General features: G+C 43.8%; 1 protein-coding gene across 2 annotated transcripts in view; it reads left to right on the plus strand.

Annotated features, from left to right (window-relative positions):
* LOC139556035 (protein eva-1 homolog A-like) overlaps positions 1 to 27,500 on the plus strand; it is a 167,842-nt gene that overhangs the window by 118,546 nt on the left and 21,796 nt on the right. The gene's annotated exons all lie outside the window — the stretch shown is intronic.

Consider the following 27,500-nt stretch of genomic DNA (forward strand, 5'->3'; position numbering starts at 1 on the left):
CAGAGTTTACAACCCGGGGTGTTCTGAATGAAGCATTACATCGCTGCAGAGTTTACAACCCGGGGTGTTCTGAATGAAGCATTACATCGCTGCAGAGTTTACAACCCGGGGTGTTCTGAATGAAGCATTACATCGCTGCAGAGTTTACAACCCGGGGTGTTCTGAATGAAGCATTACATCGCTGCAGAGTTTACAACCCGGGGTGTTCTGAATGAAGCTTTACATCGCTGCAGAGTTTACAACCCGGGGTGTTCTGAATGAAGCATTACATCGCTGCAGAGTTTATAACCCGGGGTGTTCTGAATGAAGCATTACTTCGCTGCAGAGTTTACAACCCGGGGTGTTCTGAATGAAGCATTACATCGCTGCAGAGTTTATAACCCGGGGTGTTCTGAATGAAGCATTACATCGCTGCAGAGTTTACAACCCGGGGTGTTCTGAATGAAGCATTACATCGTTGCAGAGTTTACAACCCGGGGTGTTCTGAATGAAGCATTACATCGCTGCAGAGTTTACAACCCGGGGTGTTCTGAATGAAGCATTACATCGCTGCAGAGTTTATAACCCGGGGTGTTCTGAATGAAGCATTACATCGCTGCAGAGTTTACAACCCGGGGTGTTCTGAATGAAGCATTACATAGCTGCAGAGTTTATAACCCGGGGTGTTCTGAATGAAGCATTACATCGCTGCAGAGTTTACAACCCGGGGTGTTCTGAATGAAGCATTACATCGCTGCAGAGTTTACAACCCGGGGTGTTCTGAATGAAGCATTACATCGCTGCAGAGTTTACAACACGGGGTGTTCTGAATGAAGCATTACATCGCTGCAGAGTTTACAACCCGGGGTGTTCTGAATGAAGCATTACATCGCTGCAGAGTTTACAACCCGGGGTGTTCTGAATGAAGCATTACATCGCAGCAGAGTTTACAACACGGGGTGTTCTGAATGAAGCATTACATCGCTGTTTGGCCCTCGGCGTGTCTACAATATTATCAGATGGTTGTTGTTGGTTTAGAGAGGAACACCAAGGTTGTATTCATTAGCCACCAAATGGAATAATATGGACTGAAACTGGGATGGACTACCTGGACTCATCCCAATAGAAATGCTCGCTTTCGTTTTCTGTTGCAAATGTTTTACTACAGTGCATTCTAATGAATACACTAATGGAATGCCGTCAATGCATACTTTACATAGGCTCAACCATATAAATATAATTCCTAGAAGGTACACACCCCTCCACACACCACTGTAATTTGACTGGTTCACTCATGAGAACACTCAATATGGCTGCCAGTCAATCTATTTCTATGGGCTCAAAATACCGTGTCATTGTCACACCAATTCATGACAGAGGAGTTGGCAAGACGGCACAAACAAATGTGGGACCAGGCTAGTAAAGAGTTGTGTGTACCATTGGTTAGAAGAAGCAGATCCCAACAAAGATACCGGCTCTGTTCCAAATGGCACCCTATTCCCTATATAGTGTTGTACTTTTGCCCAGGGCCCATAGGGAAACCCATAGGGCTCGAGTCAAAAGTAGTGCACTATAAAGGGAATAGGGTGCCACTTGGGACGCACATACTGTAATGTATTAGTCTGGGAGTTCTCGTGAGACACAACAACTGACCTTAGTGTTAACCCTGTGGTGTGGTGTGATATTAGTGTTAAACCTGTGGTGTGATAAACAGTGTTAACCCTGTGGTGTGGTGTGATAAAGTGTTAACCCGGTGGTGTGGTGTGATAAAGTGTTAACCCTGTAGTGTAATAAACAGTGTTAACTCTGTGGTGTGGTGTGATAGACAGTGTTAACCCTGTGGTGTGATATTAGTGTTAAACCTGTGGTGTGATAAACAGTGTTAATCCTGTGGTGTGGTGTGATACAGTGTTAACCCTGTGATGTGGTGTGATAGACAGTGTTAAACCTGTGGTGTGATAGACAGTGTTAACCCTGTGGTGTGGTGTGATAAAGTGTTAACCCTGTGGTGTGATAAACAGTGTCAACCCTGTGGTGTGATAGAAAGTGTTAATCCTGTGGTGTGGTAGATAGTGTTAAACCCTGTGGTGTGATAGATAGTGTTAATCCTGTGGTGTGATAGATAGTGTTAATCCTGTGGTGTGATAGATAGTGTTAATCCTGTGGTGTGATAGATCATGTTAAACCCTGTGGTGTGATAGATAGTGTTAACCCTGTGGTGTGATAGATAGTGTTAACCCTGTGGTGTGATAGATAGTGTTAAACCCTGTGGTGTGATAGATAGTGTTAATCCTGTGGTGTGATAGATAGTGTTAACCCTGTGGTGTGATAGATAGTGTTAACCCTGTGGTGTGATAGATAGTGTTAAACCCTGTGGTGTGATAGATAGTGTTAACCCTGTGGTGTGATAGATAGTGTTAAACCCTGTGGTGTGATAGACAGTGTTAACCCTGTGGTGTGATAAATAGTGTTAACCCTGTGGTGTGATAGACAGTGTTAACCCTGTGGTGTGATATATAGTGTTAAACCCTGTAGTGTGATAGATAGTGTTAACCCTGTCGTGTGATAGATAGTGTTAAACCCTGTGGTGTGATAGACAGTGTTAACCCTGTCGTGTGATATATAGTGTTAAACCCTGTGGTGTGATAGATAGTGTTAACCCTGTCGTGTGATAGATAGTGTTAACCCCTGTGGTGTGATAGATAGTGTTAACCCCTGTGGTGTGATAGATAGTGTTAACCCTGTGGTGTGATAGATAGTGTTAACCCTGTGGTGTGATAGATAGTGTTAACCCTGTGGTGTGATAGATAGTGTTAAACCCTGTGGTGTGATAGATAGTGTTAACCCTGTGGTGTGATAGATAGTGTTAACCCCTGTGGTGTGATAAATAGTGTTAACCCCTGTGGTGTGATAGATAGTGTTAACCCCTGTGGTGTGATAGATAGTGTTAACCCCTGTGGTGTGATAGATAGTGTTAACCCTGTGGTGTGATAGATAGTGTTAAACCCTGTGGTGTGATAGATAGTGTTAACCCCTGTGGTGTGATAGATAGTGTTAACCCTGTGGTGTGATAGATAGTGTTAAACCCTCTCCTCCTCCTTCACTCTCGTTGGGTACCAAACTGTGCTGTCAAAGGGTGTCTCCCGTAGACCTGAAATAGTTCTGTGGGCCTATGACAGGGATACTGTGATGACCTAACCACCCAGGCTGTGGTTAGTATCGTGTTATTTAAAGATCCTTCAACGAGCCTCCGCTACTCTGATCTAAAGCCAGTAACCCAACTGAGCCAAGCCTCCAAACGCCAATGTGTCGGAAGAAGAGGGGGAGGGAAGAAGGGAGCGAGGCATTCTCCCTGTCCTTCTTTGGCCTGGCTTTTTTTCCCTTCTTTCGCCCGGGGCCATCTGTTTCCTGTCTGGTAACGCAACTCCCTCCCCCAGCATCCAATCGGGTGCTGCCATCTCCGGACCTCAGTGAAACCATGATGATGCAATGCGTGATGGGAAATGATTGTAATAGGTCTGGAGGTATATATGTATGTACTCATTCAGGTATTTCTTGTCTGAATGAAGGTATATTAAATGTCTGTGCTGCCTGTATACTGTGATGTCTTGTGTTAAGGCCAGGGGGTTTTCGTGATACTATAGACCTGGTCAGAAAAAACTCCTGGCCTTATACTCAAGTGATGAACTATGACATGGATACTGTGATGACCTATGACAGGGATACTGTGATGACCTATGACATGGATACTGTGATGACCTATGACATGGATACTGTGATGACCTATGACATGGATACTGTGATGACCTATGACAGGGATACTGTGATGACCTATGACAGGGATACTGTGATGACCTATGACATGGATACTGTGATGACCTATGACATGGATACTGTGATGACCTATGACATGGATACTGTGATGACCTATGAAAGGGATACTCAAATCTGGACCTCAAGTCCAGTTACACTTAAAATGTTCATATTTACCTGGTTGTTAATTGCACTCACCTGGTGGACTCACCGAGGACCGGGTTTGGGAAACGCTCCCCTGTGGGTATTTATCTCTGTCTACCACTATGTTTTCCAGTGCCACTCCCCCACCGCGGGTCATTAAAAAATGGACAGTATTGGGACGGAGCCTCTCATTTTGTCTTGGAGTGTGTCTGTCTGTCTGTCTCTGTCTCTGTCTCTGTCTCTCTGTGCGTCCCTCAACCCTCTCCCCACCCTCTTTCTCGTTCTGGTTTTCTCCCCTTCTCTGTCTGACTCTCTCTCTCTTTCTCCAATTCCTTCTGCGTCTCTCTCATAGATAGATACTGTAGTAAATATAACCCCATACTCCCTCCCTCTTTTTTTTCTCCCCCCACTCTCTCGCTCTCGCTCTCTCCCTTTCCCTGTCCCTTCCTCTCGCTGTACCTGAAAGGGTTTTCCAGCCCAGACCCACACCGGGGAGCACTCATCTCCCTCTACTCCATATTGGTTTTTCATTGCTGTGTATAATGGAGTCCGTCAGCTATAAGCCAAAGCCAGATCTCCGCTCTGTATTTGTTTAGTGAGTCCAGGCCTTTCTGGATGGCACCCAAATGGCACCCTAATCCCTACATAGTGCGCTCCATTTAAACAGAGCCCTGTGGATTCATCCATAGGCCCTGGTCAAAAGTAATGCGCTATATAGAGAATAGGGTGGCATTTGAGATGTATTTCTGTCTGTTAGCCTAGCGCTGCCAGCCAAAGACCTCAGATGTTGCTACTCTACTTTTAGCACAGCAGCGCTAGCCAATGTCTGGACACATATACAGTGTACCCTGCTGTTAGTTATATTGCTAGCTAGCCAAAGCTAATCAGAGTGCTGATGTTGGAGTAGCAATGCCAGCTGTTGCCCAAGCTAGCTTCCTGAAATAACTATTAGCATAGCCATTTGTAGCCAGAGCTAAAGCACTATAGACTTAGTGTAGCATTAGGCTAACTAGAAAAGCGTCTAGTTAGTGTAGGAGTGATATCTGTTCCTGTTCCTGGATTTAAAACAACTTTTGATTAAGTGGCTGAACAGTTGCGGAGAAACAATTCACTCACATTTAACATTTATCTAGCTACCATAACATTACTTTATCATGCCTCCAAGTTCAACAATGTTGAATAGCCTCCCGTTTTGCTTCTGATGGCTCATGCCCAGTGCTTGACTGGGATGAAAGAAGTGCAGGAGCTGTTGTTTTTTTACAAGTCAGTACATTAGAGTATGTTCACCGAAATTGACAAATGACTGTAAGGTTGTATTTCGGCGATGTGACTAATAACATTTGATTTGATATTATGCTACAGAGACCTCTGATTAGTGACTGTTAAGGGTTCATACACATATTCCATAACTTCTCCATTACAACCACATCTGGACTATTATTCTAGACTAGGTGAAAATGGAACCATTATTGACACTGGACGGCTGCTGTGTCTGATCCCATGTAGGCCTACCATCTCCTGCCATTGTGCCGTTGATCAAGGCACTTTAACCCCCACAGAGTAAAACTGCACTGTTATTTCACATGTTGGTCAACCCTCCAGCTGGAGAGCTCCTGGGAGTGCATCCTTGGCTTTTGATCCAGCCTTGGCTTAAATATTCATCTTTCAGGGGAGGTCTATGCAAAGCAAGCTATCAATTAGGCTGTTCTTAGAATATGTTTAACGTTGTGGTAATTACATCGCTATGGTTTAAAAGTGGGGAATCACAGCTTTCCACCGGTAGAGATTTATTTAGGCTGCGGTGCTGGTGGAAAGACGACAGTTGGCTATAGTTAACTAGCGAGATAACTGCTACAAGTTCTGTTTTGAATTGTCTGTCTGTCATTATTTTATACCTGCTGCTGAAATGTCACACTCTCTCTCCTCTGGGAATGGCCAAGTGGCACACATGGAACATACACAGACTCCCACTGAAGGGTCATTTCGATAATGGCTGATATGTTGATATTTAAGTGATTGATAATATTTAGAAGTGTGCCTTCATGTGAATTACAATAACAACAAATGAAACTACTTTCCATGACCTCACAAACCCTCATTTGACAACTTGGAACAGCGCATCATGTGCATTTAGCGTTGGTGCGTGAATCTGGGTTGGCGATAGGCTAGTTTGTTTTATAGAGGAGCAGGTACGCAATTCCCCAGAAATTAGAAGTGACTTTACGGTGCTCTGGACAGCTTCCGGCCCAAGTCAAACACTGGCCATACCTTAGTCAGAAGTGGATGCTGAATGTGTGGGTGGTCGTCGTCCTTGACTTCAGTGGATCTCTTTTTGTGCCTCAACCCTATTTTCCACATTGGAATGTTCCTCAACCCTATAACAGCCATTGCCCTCCCATAGGGTCACATCACTCCCAGTCCATCAGAGGGGTGGATGGAAGATGGATGCCCATACTTACAGTGGATTGCGAAAGTATTCACCCCCCTTGGCATTTTTCCTATTTTGTTGCCTTACAACCTGGAATTAAAATAGATTTTTGGGGGGTTTGTATCATTTGATTTACACAACATGCCTACCACTTCGAAGATGCAAAATATTTTTTCTTGCGTAACAAACAGTAAATAACACAAAAAAACAGAACTTGAGTGTGCATAACTATCCCCCACCCCAAAGTCAATACTTTGTAGAGCCACTTTTGCAGCAATTACAGCTGCAAGACTCTTGGGGTATGTCTCTATAAGCTTGGCACATCTAGCCACTGGGATTTTTGCCCATTCTTCAAGGCAAAACTGCTCCAGCTCCTTCAAGTTGGATGCGTTTTGCTGGTGTACAGCAATCTTTAAGTCATACCACAGATTCTCAATTGGTTTGATGTCTGGGCTTTGACTAGGCCATTCCAAGACATTTAAATGTTTCCCCTTAAACCACTCGAGTGTTGCTTTAGCAGTATGCTTAGGGTCATTGTCCTGCTGGAAGGTGAATCTCCATCCTAGTCTCAATCTCTGGAAGACTGGAACAGGTTTCCCTCAAGAATTTCCCTGTACTTAGCGCCATCCATCATTCCTTCAATTCTGACCAGTTTTCCCGTCCTTACCGATGGTGTTCTCGGGGTGTTTGGGTTTGCACCAGACCTAGCATTTTCCTTGATGGCCAAAAAGTTACATTTTAGTCTCGTCTGACCAGAGTACCTTCTTCCATATGTTTGGAGAGTCTCCCGCATGCCTTTGGGTGAACACCAAACGTGTTTGCCTCTTTATTTCTTTAAGCAATGGATTTTTTCTGTCCACTCTTCTGTAAAGCCCAGCTCTGTGTAGTGTACGGCTTAAAGTGGTCCTATGGACAGATACTCCAATCTCCACTGTGGAGCTTCGCAGCTCCTTCAGGGTTATCTTTGATCTCTTTGTTGCCTCTCTGATTAATGCCCTCCTTGCCTGGTCTGTGAGTTTTGGTGGCCGGCCCTGTCTTGGCAGGTTTGTTGTGGTGCCATATTCTTTCCATTTTTAAATAATGGATTTAATGGTGCTCCGTGGGATGTTCAAAGTTTCTGATATTTTTTTGTATCCCAACCTTGATCTGTACTTCTCCACAACTTTGTCCCTGACCTGTTTGTAGAGCTCCTTGGTCTTCATAGTGCCGCTTGCTTGGTGGTGCCCCTTGCTTAGTGGTGTTGCAGACTCTGGGGCCTTTCGGAACAGGTGTATATATACTCAGACCACTTAGATTGCACACAGGTGGACTTTATTTAACTAATTATGTGACTTCTGAAGGTAATTGGTTACACCAGATCTTATTTAGGGGCTTCATAGCAAAGGGGGTGAATACATATGCATGCACCACTTTTCCATTTACATTAAAAAATTAAAAAATTCACAGCACCAATTTGGACTATTTTGTGTATGTCCATTACGTGAAATCCAAATAAAAATCTATTTAAATTACAGGTTGTAATGCAAGAAAATAGGACAAACGCCACGGGGGATGAATAGTTTTGCAAGGCACTGTATCTTGTCCCTCTGTCTCTCTTCCCCCATACTGTATGTCTCTGAGTCTGTAACCAGTAGCTCCAGTCATTTTGACATGTGGAGATAAACCATTCTTGGTATTTTTGGTGGACACCACATTTCTAGCCTCAGTCAATTGGTGAGCCTGTTACTGTGCTGTACCTACTGTGTTGTGATTTCCCTCAGGCATAGATTCTCTCTCTCTCTCTCGCTCTCGCTCTCGCTCAATTCAATTCAATGGGCTGTATTGGCATGGGAAACATATGTTTACATTGCCAAAGCAAGTGAAATGGATACACAAAAGTGAAATAAATAATACAATTTAACAGTAAATATTACCCTCACACAAGTTCCAAAATAATTGAGACATTTCAAATGTCATATTACGTCTATATACAGTGTTGTAATAATGTGTAAATAGTTAAAGTACAAAAGGGAAATGAATAAGGGCTGCATTTACAATGGTGTTTGTTCTTCACTGGTTGCCCTTTTCTTGTGGCAACAGGTCACACATCTTGCTGCTGTAATGGCACACTGTGGAATTTCACCCAGTAGATATGGGAGTTCTCTCTCTCTCTGGGGTTAGGTACAGTATGTGAGTATACAAGGTGTCATGGATCCTGTGGTATATTGCGAGCATGGTTTGTGTCGAAGGCCTAACCCCACAGAACCAAAACATATAGGGACGATTGATTATTTTCAAACCAGACGCCTGTTTCGAATGGATCAAGAGGAGTATTCCAAACCTTTAAAACAACATTGGCCAACAACCACTTTCCCCCTCTGTATAATGTATCAGTGAGGATATTGCCTCCTTGTTCTCTCTGAATGATTTAGTGCACAGCTGGAATGGGAATGGGAATACCATGGGTCTGGGATTCAGGGATTCTTTAAGGCATTCCCAGCTGCGCCGACTCAGAGGCCTTCCCAATGCATTTTGACCTGTGTAATGGAGATGTCACAGTGGTAATTGAGACATAAGAAAGAGAGGAACAGGAGGTTCACTGTTCTGTGTTTGTGGGGGAAACTGGGTTAGCTCTTTCATAATCTCATCCCGGCGGTCGGAACTGCTCTTAGATCAGTTGTTGTTGTCTGGGGTGACTGGTAGCCTGGCAGCAGGTGTTTATTTTAAAGACCCTCGTAAAACCTTCTGTCGGGAAGGGTGCGGTGTGGGAGGAGGGAGGACTCTCTTTCTGCTTCTCTCTCTCTTTCTGCTTCTCTCTTTCTTTCTGACTCTCTCTTTCTGACTCTCTCTTTCTGCTTCTCTCTCTCTTTCTGCTTCTCTCTCTCTTTCTGCTTCTCTCTCTCTTTCTGCTTCTCTCTCTCTTTCTGACTCTCTCTCTTTCTGCTTCTCTCTCTCTTTCTGACTCTCTCTCTCTTTCTGACTCTCTCTTTCTGCCTCTCTCTCTTTCTGCCTCTCTCTCTTTCTGCTTCTCTCTTTCTCTTTCTTCCTCTCTCTCTTTCTGCCTCTCTCTCTTTCTGCTTCTCTCTCTCTCTTTCTGCCTCTCTCTCTTTCTGACTCTCTCTCTTTCTGCTTCTCTCTTTCTCTTTCTTCCTCTCTCTCTTTCTGCCTCTCTCTCTCTTTCTGACTCTCTCTCTCTCTCTCTTTCTGACTCTCTCTCTCTCTCTCTTTCTGACTCTCTCTCTCTCTCTTTCTGACTCTCTCTCTCTCTCTCTTTCTGACACTCTCTCTCTCTCTCTCTTTCTGACACTCTCTCTCTCTCTTTCTGCTTCTCTCTTTCTCTTTCTGACTCTCTCTCTCTCTTTCTGCCTCTCTTTCTCTCTTTCTGCCTCTCTTTCTCTTTCTGACTCTCTCTCTCTCTTTCTGCCTCTCTTTCTCTTTCTGACTCTCTCTTTCTGACTCTCTCTCTCTTTCTGACTCTCTCTCTCTTTCTGACACTCTCTCTCTCTCTCTTTCTGACACTCTCTCTCTCTCTCTTTCTGACACTCTCTCTCTTTCTGACTCTCTCTCTTTCTGCTTCTCTCTCTCTTTCTGCTTCTCTCTTTCTCTTTCTGACTCTCTCTCTTTCTGCCTCTCTCTCTTTCTCTTTCTTCCTCTCTCTCTTTCTGCCTCTCTCTCTTTCTGCCTCTCTCTCTTTCTGCCTCTCTCTCTTTCTGCTTCTCTCTTTCTCTTTCTTCCTCTCTCTCTTTCTGCCTCTCTTTCTGACTCTCTCTCTTTCTGCTTCTCTCTTTCTCTTTCTTCTCTCTTTCTGCCTCTCTCTCTTTCTGACTCTCTCTCTCTTTCTGACACTCTCTCTCTCTCTCTCTTTCTGACACTCTCTCTCTCTCTTTCTGCCTCTCTCTCTCTCTTTCTGCTTCTCTCTTTCTCTTTCTGACTCTCTCTCTCTCTTTCTGCCTCTCTTTCTCTCTTTCTGCCTCTCTTTCTCTTTCTGACTCTCTCTCTTTCTGACTCTCTCTCTTTCTGCCTCTCTTTCTCTTTCTGACTCTCTCTTTCTGACTCTCTCTCTCTTTCTGACACACTCTCTCTCTCTCTTTCTGACACTCTCTCTCTCTCTCTTTCTGACACTCTCTCTCCCTCTCTCTTTCTGCCTCTCTCTCTCTCTTTCTGCCTCTCCCTCTCTTTCTCTGCCTCCCTCTCTGCCTCTCTCTCTCTCTCTGCCTCTCTCTCTCTTTCTGCCTCTCTCTTTCTGACTCTCTCTCTCTCTTTCTGACTCTCTCTCTCTTTCTCTGACTCTCTCTGAGACGTTTGTTCTGTCGTGTTGCATGCTGTTTAAAGACCATCGAAGAGGAGCCACAGATTGTTCTAAAGTAGAAGAGAGAGAGACTGGGAGCCAAGTAGACCTCCCCAGCTGTGCCTGCTCTGCCAACCTCTTCAATGAGCAAGTACACATGCCAAGGCATGGGCACATACAGTATACACACACATGCTGATCCTATGGTTCGGCTTTCTAAAATTAAATTATAACAATTATTTATTGCTATTGCATTAGAGTGTTCCCTGGAGGCACAGTGGCTGACATGGGTGTTTGTGTGGCGGTAGGGTAGCGCATACAGCACTGCCTGTGTGTGTGTGTGTGTGTGTGTGTGTGTGTGCGCGTGTGTGCGCGTGCGGTAGAGTAACAGGTGAGACGGTAGAGTAACAGGTGAGACGGTAGAGTAACAGGTGAGACGGTAGAGTAACAGGTGAGACGGTAGAGTAACAGGGAGGACGGTAGAGTAACAGGGAAGACGGTAGAGTAACAGGGAAGACGCTAGAGTAACAGGGAGGAGACTAGAGTAACAGGGAGAGTAACAGGGAGGAGACTAGAGTAACAGGGAGGAGACTAGAGTAACAGGGAGAGTAAAAGGGGAGACGGTAGAAACAGGAAAGACGCTAGAGTAACAGGGAAGACGCTAGAGTAACAGGGAGGAGACTAGAGTAACAGGGAGAGTAACAGGGAGGAGACTAGAGTAACAGGGAGGAGACTAGAGTAACAGGGAGGAGACTAGAGTAACATGGAGAGTAACAGGGAGGAGACTAGAGTAACAGGGAGGAGACTAGAGTAACAGGGAGAGTAACAGGGAGGAGACTAGAGTAACAGGGAGGAGACTAGAGTAACAGGGAGAGTAACAGGGAGGAGACTAGAGTAACAGGGAGGAGACTAGAGTAACAGGGAGAGTAACAGGGAGGAGACTAGAGTAACAGGGAGGAGACTAGAGTAACAGGGAGAGTAACAGGGAGGACGCTAGAGGAACCAGGAGGACGGTAAAGTAACAGGGGAGACAGTTTGATCCACTGTTACAGTTGAGGACTAAATAAAGGCCTGCATGTTGACATCAGAGGTGATGACAGATACTAGGCTCTGTAATTCTACCTGGAGACGTAAACCTGGGGTGTAAACCTCAAATATAAACCTGGGGTGTAAACCTCAAATATAAACCTGGGGTGTAAACCTCAGATATAAACCTGGGGTGTAAACCTCAAATATAAACCTGGGGTGTAAACCTCAAATATAAACCTGGGGTGTAAACCTCAAATATAAACCTGGGGTGTAAACCTCAGATATAAACCTGGGGTGTAAACCTCAAATATAAACCTGGGGTGTAAACCTCAAATATAAACCTGGGGTGTAAACCTCAAATATAAACCTGGGGTGTAAACCTCAGATATAAACCTGGGGTGTAAACCTCAAATATAAACCTGGGGTGTAAACCTCAGATATAAACCTGGGGTGTAAACCTCAAATATAAACCTGGGGTGTAAACCTCAAATATAAACCTGGGGTGTAAACCTCAAATATAAACCTGGGGTGTAAACCTCAAATATAAACCTGGGGTGTAAACCTCAGATATAAATCGGGGGTGTAAACCTCAAATATAAACCTGGGGTGTAAACCTCAGATATAAATCGGGGGTGTAAACCTCAGATATAAACCTGGGGTGTAAACCTCAGATATAAACCTGGGGTGTAAACCTCAAATATAAACCTGGGGTGTAAACCTCAGATATAAATCGGGGGTGTAAACCTCAGATATAAACCTGGGGTGTAAACCTCAGATATAAACCTGGGGTGTAAACCTCAGATATACACCTGGGGTGTAAACCTCAGATATAAACCTGGGGTGTAAACCTCAGATATAAACCTGGGGTGTAAACCTCAAATATAAACCTGGGGTGTAAACCTCAAATATAAACCTGGGGTGTAAACCTCAGATATTAACCTGGGGTGTAAACCTCAGATATTAACCTGGGGTGTAAACCTCAGATATTAACCTGGGGTGTAAACCTCAGATATAAACCTGGGGTGTAAACCTCAGATATAAACCTGGGGTGTAAACCTCAGATATAAACCTGGGGTGTAAACCTCAGATATAAACCTGGGGTGTAAACCTCAGATATTAACCTGGGGTGTAAACCTCAGATATAAACCTGGGGTGTATTCACTAAGAACCAAATAGAAGTAAACGGACTGAAATAAGGAGGGATCTACCTGAACTTGTCCAATAACAAACACATTTGTTTTGTTGCAAAATGTCTTCAGTGTACTAATGAATATACCCCTAAAGTTCATAACTGGGGGTAAAAAGACAAAATGCTGACTTACAGCACACTATAAACTATAAACACATCATACACCCTCACATAAGGAAACCATAGAGATCATTACAGCAATGTCGTTGTCCTAAAATGGCTTAAGGCATATCCTGTAATTTTGAACAGTCTCTCTAATCTAGTTAGGCAAGTTCTCCTGTTGGAGTGAATGGCAGTCTGTTATGGGGATGTTTGTATTGATGTGTGCTGCTCTCCATGTGACTGAGATCAGACTGTAGCTAGGTCTAGAGATGTGACTGAGATCAGACTGTAGCTAGGTCTAGAGATGTGACTGAGATCAGACTGTAGATAGGTCTAGAGATGTGACTGAGATCAGACTGTAGCTAGGTCTAGAGATGTGACTGAGATCAGACTGTAGGTAGGTCTAGAGATGTGACTGAGATCAGACTGTAGATAGGTCTAGAGATGTGACTGAGATCAGACTGTAGCTAGGTCTAGAGATGTGACTGAGATCAGACTGTAGCTAGGTCTAGAGATGTGACTGAGATCAGACTGTAGCTAGGTCTAGAGATGTGACTGAGATCAGACTGTAGCTAGGTCTAGAGATGTGACTGAGATCAGACTGTAGCTAGGTCTAGAGATGTGACTGAGATCAGACTGTAGATAGGTCTAGAGATGGGACTGAGATCAGACTGTAGATAGGTCTAGAGATGTGACTGAGATCAGACTGTAGCTAGGTCTAGAGATGTGACTGAGATCAGACTGTAGATAGGTCTAGAGATGTGACCGATCAGACTGTAGCTAGGTCTATAGATGTGACTGTGATCAGACTGTAGCTAGGTCTAGAGATGTGACTGAGATCAGACTGTAGCTAGGTTTAGAGATGTGACTGAGATCAGACTGTAGCTAGGTCTAGAGATGTGACTGAGATCAGACTGTAGCTAGGTCTAGAGATGTGACTGAGATCAGAATGTAGCTAGGTCTAGAGATGTGACTGAGATCAGACTGTAGATATGTCTAGAGATGTGACTGTAATCAGACTGTAGCTAGGTCTAGAGATGTGACTGAGATCAGACTGTAGATAGGTCTAGAGATGTGACTGAGATCAGACTGTAGATAGGTCTAGAGATGTGACTGAGATCAGACTGTAGATAGGTCTAGAGATGTGACTGAGATCAGACTGTAGCTAGGTCTAGAGATGTGACTGTGATCAGACTGTAGATATGTCTAGAGATGTGACCGATCAGACTGTAGCTAGGTCTAGAGATGTGACTGAGATCAGACTGTAGCTAGGTCTAGAGATGTGACTGAGATCAGACTGTAGCTAGGTCTAGAGATGTGACAGATATCAGACTGTAGCTAGGTCTAGAGATGTGACCGATCAGACTGTAGCTAGGTCTAGAGATGTGACTGAGATCAGACTGTAGGTAGGTCTAGAGATGTGACTGAGATCAGACTGTAGCTAGGTCTATAGATGTGACTGAGATCAGACTGTAGCTAGGTCTAGAGATGTGACTGAGATCAGACTGTAGCTAGGTCTAGAGATGTGACTGAGATCAGACTGTAGCTAGGTCTAGAGATGTGACTGAGATCAGACTGTAGCTAGGTCTAGAGATGTGACTGTAATCAGACTGTAGCTAGGTCTAGAGATGTGACTGAGATCAGACTGTAGATATGTCTAGAGATGTGACTGTAATCAGACTGTAGCTAGGTCTAGAGATGTGACTGAGATCAGACTCTAGATAGGTCTAGAGATGTGACTGAGATCAGACTCTAGATAGGTCTAGAGATGTGACTGAGATGAGACTGTAGCTAGGTCTAGAGATGTGACTGAGATCAGACTGTAGCTAGGTCTAGAGATGTGACTGAGATCAGACTGTAACTAGGTCTAGAATGTGACTGAGATCAGACTGTAGCTAGGTCTAGAGATGTGACTGAGATCAGACTGTAACTAGGTCTAGAGATGTGACTGAGATCAGACTGTAGATAGGTCTAGAGATGTGACTGAGATCAGACTGTAGATAGGTCTAGAGATGTGACTGAGATCAGACTGTAGATAGGTCTAGAGATGTGACTGAGATCAGACTGTAGATAGGTCTAGAGATGTGACTGAGATCAGACTGTAGATAGGTCTAGAGATGTGACTGAGATCAGACTGTAGGTACGTCTAGAGATGTGTCTGAGATCAGACTGTAGATAGGTCTAGAGATGTGACTGAGATCAGACTGTAGCTAGGTCTATAGATGTGACTGATATCAGACTGTAGATAGGTCTAGAGATGTGACTGAGATCAGACTGTAGCTAGGTCTAGAGATGTGACTGAGATCAGACTGTAGCTAGGTCTAGAGATGTGACTGAGATCAGACTGTAGCTAGGTCTAGAGATGTGACTGAGATCAGACTGTAGCTAGGTCTAGAGATGTGACAGATATCAGACTGTAGCTAGGTCTAGAGATGTGACCGATCAGACTGTAGCTAGGTCTAGAGATTTGACTGAGATCAGGCTGTAGCTAGGTCTAGAGATGTGACTGAGATCAGACTGTAGCTAGGTCTTTAGATGTGACTGAGATCAGACTGTAGCTAGGTCTAGAGATGTGACCGATCAGACTGTAGCTAGGTCTAGAGATGTGACTGAGATCAGACTGTAACTAGGTCTAGAGATGTGACTGTGATCAGACTGTAGCTAGGTCTAGATATGTGACTGTAATGAGACTGTAGCTAGGTCTAGAGATGTGACTGAGATCAGACTGTAGATATGTCTAGAGATGTGACTGTAATCAGACTGTAGCTAGGTCTAGAGATGTGACTGAGATCAGACTCTAGATAGGTCTAGAGATGTGACTGAGATCAGACTGTAGATAGGTCTAGAGATGTGACTGAGATCAGACTGTAGATAGGTCTAGAGATGTGACCGATCAGACTGTAGCTAGGTCTAGAGATGTGACTGAGATCAGACTGTAGCTAGGTCTAGAGATGTGACTGAGATCAGACTGTAGCTAGGTCTAGAGATGTGCCTGAGATCAGACTGTAGATAGGTCTAGAGATGTGACTGAGATCAGACTGTAACTAGGTCTAGAATGTGACTGAGATCAGACTGTAGCTAGGTCTAGAGATGTGACTGAGATCAGACTGTAACTAGGTCTAGAATGTGACTGAGATCAGACTGTAGCTAGGTCTAGAGATGTGACTGAGATCAGACTGTAACTAGGTCTAGAGATGTGACAGATATCAGACTGTAGCTAGGTCTAGAGATGTGACTGAGATCAGACTGTAGCTAGGTCTAGAGATGTGACTGAGATCAGACTGTAGGTAGGTCTAGAGATGTGACTGAGATCAGACTGTAGATAGGTCTAGAGATGTGACTGAGATCAGACTGTAGATAGGTCTAGAGATGGGACTGAGATCAGACTGTAGATAGGTCTAGAGATGTGACTGAGATCAGACTGTAGCTAGGTCTAGAGATGTGACTGAGATCAGACTGTAGCTAGGTCTAGAGATGTGACTGAGATCAGACTGTAGATAGGTCTAGAGATGTGACTGAGATCAGACTGTAGCTAGGTCTAGAGATGTGACAGATATCAGACTGTAGCTAGGTCTAGAGATGTGACCGATCAGACTGTAGCTAGGTCTAGAGATGTGACTGAGATCAGGCTGTAGCTAGGTCTAGAGATGTGACTGAGATCAGACTGTAGCTAGGTCTTTAGATGTGACTGAGATCAGACTGTAGCTAGGTCTAGAGATGTGACCGATCAGACTGTAGCTAGGTCTAGAGATGTGACTGAGATCAGACTGTAGCTAGGTCTAGAGATGTGACTGTGATCAGACTGTAGCTAGGTCTAGATATGTGACTGTAATGAGACTGTAGCTAGGTCTAGAGATGTGACTGAGATCAGACTGTAGATATGTCTAGAGATGTGACTGTAATCAGACTGTAGCTAGGTCTAGAGATGTGACTGAGATCAGACTCTAGATAGGTCTAGAGATGTGACTGAGATCAGACTGTAGATAGGTCTAGAGATGTGACTGAGATCAGACTGTAGATAGGTCTAGAGATGTGACCGATCAGACTGTAGCTAGGTCTAGAGATGTGACTGAGATCAGACTGTAGCTAGGTCTAGAGATGTGACTGAGATCAGACTGTAGCTAGGTCTAGAGATGTGCCTGAGATCAGACTGTAGATAGGTCTAGAGATGTGACTGAGATCAGACTGTAACTAGGTCTAGAATGTGACTGAGATCAGACTGTAGCTAGGTCTAGAGATGTGACTGAGATCAGACTGTAACTAGGTCTAGAATGTGACTGAGATCAGACTGTAGCTAGGTCTAGAGATGTGACTGAGATCAGACTGTAACTAGGTCTAGAGATGTGACAGATATCAGACTGTAGCTAGGTCTAGAGATGTGACTGAGATCAGACTGTAGCTAGGTCTAGAGATGTGACTGAGATCAGACTGTAGGTAGGTCTAGAGATGTGACTGAGATCAGACTGTAGCTAGGTCTAGAGATGTGACTGAGATCAGACTGTAGCTAGGTCTAGAGATGTGACTGAGATCAGACTGTAGCTAGGTCTAGAGATGTGACTGAGATCAGACTGTAGATAGGTCTAGAGATGTGACAGATATCAGACTGTAGCTAGGTCTAGAGATGTGACCGATCAGACTGTAGCTAGGTCTAGAGATGTGACTGAGATCAGACTGTAGCTAGGTCTAGAGATGTGACTGAGATCAGACTGTAGCTAGGTCTTTAGATGTGACTGAGATCAGACTGTAGCTAGGTCTAGAGATGTGACCGATCAGACTGTAGCTAGGTCTAGAGATGTGACTGAGATCAGACTGTAGCTAGGTCTAGAGATGTGACTGTGATCAGACTGTAGCTAGGTCTAGATATGTGACTGTAATCAGACTGTAGCTAGGTCTAGAGATGTGACTGAGATCAGACTGTAGATATGTCTAGAAATGTGACTGTAATCAGACTGTAGCTAGGTCTAGAGATGTGACTGAGATCATACTCTAGATAGGTCTAGAGATGTGACTGAGATCAGACTGTAGATAGGTCTAGAGATGTGACTGAGATCAGACTGTAGATAGGTCTAGAGATGTGACCGATCAGACTGTAGCTAGGTCTAGAGATGTGACTGAGATCAGACTGTAGCTAGGTCTAGAGATGTGACTGAGATCAGACTGTAGATAGGTCTAGAGATGTGACTGAGATCAGACTGTAGGTAGGTCTAGAGATGTGACTGAGATCAGACTGTAGGTAGGTCTAGAGATGTGACTGAGATCAGACTGTAGGTAGGTCTAGAGATGTGACTGAGATCAGACTGTAGGTAGGTCTAGAGATGTGACTGAGATCAGACTGTAGCTAGGTCTAGAGATGTGACTGAGATCAGACTGTAGCTAGGTCTAGAGATGTGACTGAGATCAGACTGTAGCTAGGTCTAGAGATATGACTGAGATCAGACTGTAGATAGGTCTAGAGATGTGACTGAGATCTGCCGTTGTGAACCTGTTATGATAAAGAGGCCTAGAAACTCTATGCACTTTTCCCCTGTCATGTCTCCATGTTTTTTTCCTCATACCAGGCAGGACTAGAAGATACAAACTTTAGTGAAGCCATGATTACATAGGGCAACGGTTGATAAAGCATGTCTACCTGCAGCGCTTGTCTGCAGGAAACATTGGTCATTAGATCAGGAAGAGCTGTTCCCAGGCTCGGGGGGGAGGGATATGGTTTTTGTCTGGGTTCTGGCTGCGTTGGTTCGAAACGTCACAACTGATTGCCACAAAGTTATTTTGAAATGAGTTTTCCTTGTTTTGTTTGGATGCACCAGATGCCACCCATGTGATAGAGAGATGAGAGAGAGACTGTGATGCAGAGATAAAGAGAGAGATGAGAGAGAGACTGTGATGCAGAGATAAAGAGAGAGATGAGAGAGAGACTGTGATGCAGAGATAAAGAGAGAGATGAGAGAGAGAATGTGATGCAGAGATAAAGAGAGAGATGAGAGAGAGAATGTGATGCAGAGATAAAGAGAGAGATGAGAGAGAGACTGTGATGCAGAGATAAAGAGAGAGATGAGAGAGAGACTGTGATGCAGAGATAAAGAGAGAGATGAGAGAGAGACTGTGATGCAGAGATAAAGAGAGAGATGAGAGAGAGAATGTGATGCAGAGATAAAGAGAGAGATGAGAGAGAGAATGTGATGCAGAGATAAAGAGAGAGATGAGAGAGAGACTGTGATGCAGAGATAAAGAGAGAGATGAGAGAGAGACTGTGATGCAGAGATAAAGAGAGAGATGAGAGAGAGACTGTGATGCAGAGATAAAGAGAGAGATGAGAGAGGGACTGTGATGCAGAGATAAAGAGAGAGACTGTGATGCAGAGATAAAGAGAGAGATGAGAGAGGGACTGTGATGCAGAGTTAAAGAGAGAGACTTTGATGTAGAGATAAAGAGAGAGATGAGAGAGAGACTGTGATGCAGAGATAAAGAGAGAGACTGTGATGCAGAGATAAAGAGAGAGATGAGAGAGAGACTGTGATGCAGAGATAAAAGAGAGATGAGAGAGACTGTGATGCAGAGATAAAGAGAGATGAGAGAGACACTGTGATGCAGAGATAAAGAGAGAGAGACTGTGATGCAGAGATAAAGAGAGAGATGAGAGAGAGAGACTGTGATGCAGAGATAAAGAGAGAGATGAGAGAGAGACTGTGATGCAGAGATAAAGAGAGAGATGAGAGAGAGACTGTGATGCAGAGATAAAGAGAGAGATGAGAGAGAGACTGCGATGCAGAGATAAAGAGAGAGATGAGAGAGAGACTGTGATGCAGAGATAAAGAGAGAGATGAGAGAGGGACTGTGATGCAGAGATAAAGAGAGAGACTTTGATGTAGAGATAAAGAGAGATGAGAGAGAGACTGTGATGCAGAGATAAAGAGAGAGATGAGAGAGAGACTGTGATGCAGAGATAAAGAGAGAGATGAGAGAGAGACTGTGATGCAGAGATAAAGAGAGAGAATGACTAACTGTCTGTGGCAATGTGACAAGCAGAAAAAGATGATAGTCTAGTTATCAGGTTTTGATCTGTTTATTTCCGCCAGTAATGGACTAGAACAGACAACTGGAAGAACATCAGAGTAGTAAAACAAAGAACAGACTCCGGAGAACAGTTTTCTAATATTATCTGGACCTGCTGCTTTGTCCGTTCTATTAATCACAATAGGCCAATACTGCCAAGTTGAGTTGTTTTCATGTCTCAGCTGTTGGCTCCCACTTATTCAAGTCCCTTGTATGCTATGTCTCATTCATGTCACAGCTGCTCTCACTAAAGATAACGGAATACCTCTCTGTTAATCCCTAGGTAAAATAGGCCAATGGAGTCGAATAGAGTTGAGTTTACTCATTCATGTTTTAGCTGGCTCTCATTTACTCTCAATAGAGAGTCCACAGCCATGTAAAGACTAATTCAGAGTCCACGACCATGTAAAGGATAATTCAGAGTTCACAGCCATGTAAAGGATAATTCAGAGTCCACGGCCATGTAAAGGATAATTCAGAGTTCACAGCCATGTAAAGGATAATTCAGAGTTCACAGCCATGTAAAGGATAATTCAGAGTCCATGGCCATGTAAAGGATAATTCAGAGTTCACAGCCATGTAAAGGATAATTCAGAGTTCACAGCCATGTAAAGGATAATTCAGAGTTCACAGCCATGTAAAGGATAATTCAGAGTTCACAGCCATGTAAAGGATAATTCAGAGTTCACAGCCATGTAAAGACTAATTCAGAGTTCACAGCCATGTAAAGGATAATTCAGAGTTCACAGCCATGTAAAGGATAATTCAGAGTTTACAGCCATGTAAAGGATAATTCAGAGTTCACAGCCATGTAAAGACTAATTCAGAGTTCACAGCCATGTAAAGACTAATTCAGAGTTCACAGCCATGTAAAGGATAATTCACAGTCCACAGCCATGTAAGGGATAATTCAGAGTTCACAGCCATGTAAAGACTAATTCAGAGTTCACAGCCATGTAAAGGATAATTCAGAGTTTACAGCCATGTAAAGGATAATTCAGAGTTCACAGCCATGTAAAGACTAATTCAGAGTTCACAGCCATGTAAAGGATAATTCACAGTCCACAGCCATGTAAGGGATAATTCAGAGTTCACAGCCATGTAAAGGATAATTCAGAGTTCACAGCCATGTAAAGACTAATTCAGAGTTCACAGCCGCAGAGCCCGGTGGCCCATTGTGACATAGCTACGTGGCTGTGAGACCAGCGTCCGCGGGAGGGCGCACAGCCCAGCCACGCATCTCCCCAAAATTCCCACCCAACGTGGCGCCGTGTACACCGCTTCTCTTCATTTGAATGTGGCGATGGTTGGAGAAATTGCTTGAGCCGTGGTAAGAATTTGAAAAATATGAAAGGCAATGGTCCAATATTGTAGAACATGGCTATGCGAATGCGATAGCTACAGGGCCCATTGTACTGTATGTTACTATGTAGAGCAGAATTTCGCAGCTCTGAGGCTGTGAACGTTGTAGCAAGATTTAGTCCCGTTTCATTCATGTCTCAGCTGTCGCTCTAAACATAATAACTTGTTTGGGTTAGCAGAAGCCCCGACATCAAACAGAACATGCCTCACATTGTCTCCACTTTTATTTCCGTCGCAGTTGTCGTTAGCCCTATTCGGGACGGGATACATTTTACTGGGGGAGCTCAGGTAATCTAATTATGTGCACAAGCACAAATCACCACATCTGTAATTTTAGTCCCGTCCAAGTCTGCCATGTCAGTAATTTTTACTTGGCGGGAAGGTAATTATCCCAGCCCTAAAAACCTCATGTTTTTCTGCAAACTCCCAGGTCCTCTGATAATACTTCTCCTGTGTGAATTGTCATCCCTGTATTTTGAGGGATATTACAGAGTTGAACAGGTGCAGCACCCAATTTGGGTCAGAACATGGGAACAAGTTGATGCTTAAAACAAAGTTCTCTGCCCGTAGCAAACAGATGATCTGTTTAGTCACATCAACTTTCCTAGTGCCGTACTCCTCTTTTAAAAGATGAAGTGGACGATATCGTGCCAATAAGTTGAGAAATTGCCAAATAAGTCAGTTAATTAAATGTCTGTGTAGGTTACAGATCATGACTTATTATTATTTTGACTTTCTCTGACCTGAAGACCAATAGACCAATAGTAGACTATCCCTAGACATGTGACCTGAAGACCAATAGTAGACTATCCCTAGACATGTGACCTGAAGACCAATAGTAGACTATCCCTAGACATGTGACCTGAAGACCAATAGTAGACTATCCCTAGACATGTGACCAATAGTAGACTATCCCTAGACATGTGACCTGAAGACCAATAGACCAATAGTAGACTATCCCTAGACATGTGACCTGAAGACCAATAGTAGACTATCCCTAGACATGTGACCTGAAGACCAATAGTAGACTATCCCTAGACATGTGACCAATAGTAGACTATCCCTAGACATGTGACCAATAGTAGACTATCTCTAGACATGTGACCTGAAGACCATTAGACCAATAGTAGACTATCCTTAGACATGTGACCAATAGTAGACTATCTCTAGACATGTGACCAATAGTAGACTATCTCTAGACATGTGAACTGAAGACCATTAGACCAATAGTAGACTATCCCTAGACATGTGACCTGAAGACCAATAGTAGACTATCTCTAGACATGTGACCAATAGTAGACTATCTCTAGACATGTGAACTGAAGACCATTAGACCAATAGTAGACTATCCCTAGACATGTGACCTGAAGACCAATAGTAGACTATCTCTAGACATGTGACCAATAGTAGACTATCTCTAGACATGTGACCAATAGTAGACTATCCCTAGACATGTGAACTGAAGACTATTAGACCAATAGTAGACTATCCCTAGACATGTGACCTGAAGACCAATAGTAGACTATCCCTAGACATGTGACCAATAGTAGACTATCCCTAGACATGTGACCAATAGTAGACTATCTCTAGACATGTGACCAATAGTAGACTATCCCTAGACATGTGACCTGAAGACTATTAGACCAATAGTAGACTATCCCTAGACATGTGAACTGAAGACCTATTAGACCAATAGTAGCCTATCCCTAGACATGTGACCTGAAGACTATTAGACCAATAGTAGACTATCCCTAGACATGTGAACTGAAGACTATTAGACCAATAGTAGACTATCCCTAGACATGTGACCAATAGTAGACTATCCCTAGACATGTGACCTGAAGACTATTAGACCAATAGTAGACTATCCCTAGACATGTGACCTGAAGACTATTAGACCAATAGTAGACTATCCCTAGACATGTGAACTGAAGACTATTAGACCAATAGTAGACTATCCCTAGACATGTGACCTGAAGACTATTAGACCAATAGTAGACTATCTCTAGACATGTGACCAATAGTAGACTATCCCTAGACATGTGACCAATAGTAGCCTATCCCTAGACATGTGACCTGAAGACTATTAGACCAATAGTAGACTATCTCTAGACATGTGACCAATAGTAGACTATCTCTAGACATGTGACCTGAAGACTATTAGACCAATAGTAGACTATCCCTAGACATGTGACCTGAAGACTATTAGACCAATAGTAGACTATCTCTAGACATGTGACCAATAGTAGACTATCTCTAGACATGTGACCAATAGTAGACTATCCCTAGACATGTGAACTGAAGAGCTGATTAGACCAATAGTAGACTATCCCTAGACATGTGACCTGAAGACCAATAGTAGACTATCCCTAGACATGTGACCAATAGTAGACTATCTCTAGACATGTGACCAATAGTAGACTATCCCTAGACATGTGACCAATAGTAGCTATCCCTAGACATGTGACTGAGCTTTAGACCAATAGTAGACTATCCCTAGACATGTGACCTGAAGACCAATAGTAGACTATCCCTAGACATGTGACCAATAGTAGACTATCCCTAGACATGTGACCAATAGTAGACTATCTCTAGACATGTGACCAATAGTAGACTATCCCTAGACATGTGACCTGAAGACTATTAGACCAATAGTAGACTATCCCTAGACATGTGAACTGAAGACTATTAGACCAATAGTAGACTATCCCTAGACATGTGAACTGAAGACTATTAGACCAATAGTAGACTATCCCTAGACATGTGACCTGAAGACTATTAGACCAATAGTAGCCTATCCCTAGACATGTGACCAATAGTAGCCTATCCCTAGACATGTGACCAATAGTAGCCTATCCCTAGACGTGTGACCAATAGTAGACTATCCCTAGACATGTGACCAATAGTAGCCTATCCCTAGACATGTGACCAATAGTAGACTATCTCTAGACGTGTGACCAATAGTAGCCTATCCCTAGACGTGTGACCAATAGTAGACTATCCCTAGACATGTGACCAATAGTAGCCTATCCCTAGACATGTGACCAATAGTAGCCTATCCCTAGACATGTGACCAATAGTAGCCTATCTCTAGACATGTGACCAATAGTAGCCTATCCCTAGACATGTGACCAATAGTAGACTATCTCTAGACATGTGACCAATAGTAGACTATCCCTAGACATGTGACCAATAGTAGCCTATCCCTAGACATGTGACCAATAGTAGCCTATCCCTAGACATGTGACCAATAGTAGCCTATCCCTAGACATGTGACCAATAGTAGACTATCTCTAGACATGTGACCAATAGTAGCCTATCCCTAGACATGTGACCAATAGTAGCCTATCCCTAGACATGTGACCAATAGTAGCCTATCCCTAGACATGTGACCAATAGTAGCCTATCCCTAGACATGTGACCAATAGTAGCCTATCCCTAGACATGTGACCAATAGTAGCCTATCCCTAGACATGTGACCAATAGTAGCCTATCCCTAGACATGTGACCAATAGTAGACTAGACATGTGACCAATAGTAGACTATCCCTAGACATGTGACCAATAGTAGCCTATCCCTAGACATGTGACCAATAGTAGCCTATCCCTAGACATGTGACCAATAGTAGCCTATCCCTAGACATGTGACCAATAGTAGCCTATCCCTAGACATGTGACCAATAGTAGCCTATCCCTAGACATGTGACCAATAGTAGCCTATCCCTAGACATGTGACCAATAGTAGCCTATCCCTAGACATGTGACCAATAGTAGCCTATCCCTAGACATGTGACCAATAGTAGCCTATCCCTAGACATGTGACCAATAGTAGACTATCCCTAGACATGTGACCAATAGTAGCCTATCCCTAGACATGTGACCAATAGTAGACTATCCCTAGACATGTGACCAATAGTAGCCTATCCCTAGACATGTGACCAATAGTAGCCTATCCCTAGACATGAAATATCGGACATGCTGGGGGTAGTTATTACATAACCCACGTTCTATAGTAATAATAGTCCCGTGCAGTAATGCATGCTATTTATGACATCTACGATATTATGAGTGATATTTTTTGAGGCTGTTGTCACAAGATACCGCTCTCAGCCAATGAAAAGCCTAGCTTTACCATCATCATGAGCTCTCACCCAATGGGAAACATTTCTAAAAATAATAGTACTACTGTCATGCAGCAGACGTTTTGAACTTTTGATACGAAGCGACTTACAGAGCGGCCAACTTGGCCTCGGAGTGATGAGCTCAAATATAAAAGCCTGACAAGAGGGAGTGAGTTTAGGGCGAGACGCACTATAATGACATGGCATTTTAGGTGCACCCATGTTGACCCAGCCAGCGAGGGAACAGACACATCAGATAATGAGAGCCAATGGGCTGACCCAGTTACAGTAGCCTCCACTCCTCTGTCTCCAACACCAGTCCAATAAAGTAAAGGAAACACACACACACACACACACACACACACACACTGTTTGGATATGTCACTTGGTTTGGGTAGGGGTCAAAGGTCATGGTGAGTGATGACACTGGTTCACTATAAGTTGTCTACTATATACGGAGTAGGAATAGGGTACAGTTTCAGACAGAGGATACGGTCTCACCACACCTGTACAAATAGGATTAGATATTTAGTGAGACCTATAGTTCTAAGAGTGTAGGTTAGAATGAGGTTTTGGTTATTTCTCTCTCTCTGTCTGTGTGTGTGCGTGTGCGTGCGTGCGTGTTTGTGTGTGAGGTGGGGGTCTTTTGATGGCTGTTTGTACTGCTGTGTGTATTCTGTATAGGGGGTTTACTGGACTCTATAATGGTGTCATTTTCAGGAGCTTTATTATGTCTTCACACTGTCAACGGGTCAGATCTTTGGTGTCTGTCTGTGAGTCTTAATGACAGTAACTGTGAGTGTGTTTCAGAACTGTAGTGCAGTGAATGGCTTAAACAGCTGGGATCGTGAAACGGGAGTGATGATTGTAGTGGACTGGGAGTAGGAGGAGTCTATGCTACGCTGTGTGTGTGTGTGTGTGTGTGTGTGTGTGTGTGTGTGTGTGTGTGTGTGTGTGTGTGTGTGTGTGTGTGTGTGTGTGTGTGTGTGTGTGTGTGTGTGTGTGTGTGTGTGTGTGTGTGTGTGTGTGCTCCCAGCGAGAGGGATGTGTGGTATCTTTTATAGCATTTGGTAAATTCAACGCTTCAATCCAGGGCAGGGGCACACTGGAGCAGTGTGTGTGTGTGTGTGTGTATACTGGTGGTAGTGTATACACTTTCCTCCGGCTCCGTCCTGGAATGCACCCTACTACCACTGGTTATGAGTCCAAGGCTAGACGAGACCATATTACTAGAGGTCGGTCTTTCACCTCGTTTGATTTCCAGGTGAGGATCAAAGGCCCTCAAAGCACCAGTTGTAGCCTTTTGAAGCCAAACTGTTTCAGGTGGGAGGCTACAGGGGCCCACATTGCCTATATGGTAGGAGAAACACTGCTATAAATCCCCACAGTGGAGGTGTCATAATACCCATAAATACCTACCTTGTCCTAGAGAGATTTACACGGTTAACAAAACGCCACGCCACGGTGAGCCTATAAGAAACACAGCCCTTATGTTAAGTGTTTCTAAAATCCCCTATGGGTAAAATGAATGGTGGAAAAACGATTGTAACCATTTCCCTGTTTGATCGCTAGGTTTTATGGGTATTATGGGTATTATACTCTATAGGTCTCTTAAAGTCAAGTGCTTTCACCAGTCTCCCTGTTTAGCCAACTCCTGAGACTAGGTTTAACTTGACACATCTCTGATCAGCCAAAACACATTCCAGCACCTAAAACGGGCCCAGAGAACCCCATAGAGGAATTCATCACTGGTCCCCCGGTTCTTAAATTACCCCGTCTGAAAACCTGTGTTTGTTTATGTATGTATACACACGATGAGAAGAACTGATGTGCTTCATACCCTCAGACACATGCACACACACACACACACACACACACACACACACACACACACACACACACACACACACACACACACACACACACACACACACACACACACACACACACACACACACACACAAGCGTCATGTCTGCAGGAAACCAGGCACCATCCATACAGTGAAGCATGGTG

Source organism: Salvelinus alpinus, chromosome 27, assembly GCF_045679555.1.
Source record: "Salvelinus alpinus chromosome 27, SLU_Salpinus.1, whole genome shotgun sequence".
In the NCBI taxonomy this organism is placed as follows: domain Eukaryota; kingdom Metazoa; phylum Chordata; class Actinopteri; order Salmoniformes; family Salmonidae; genus Salvelinus; species Salvelinus alpinus.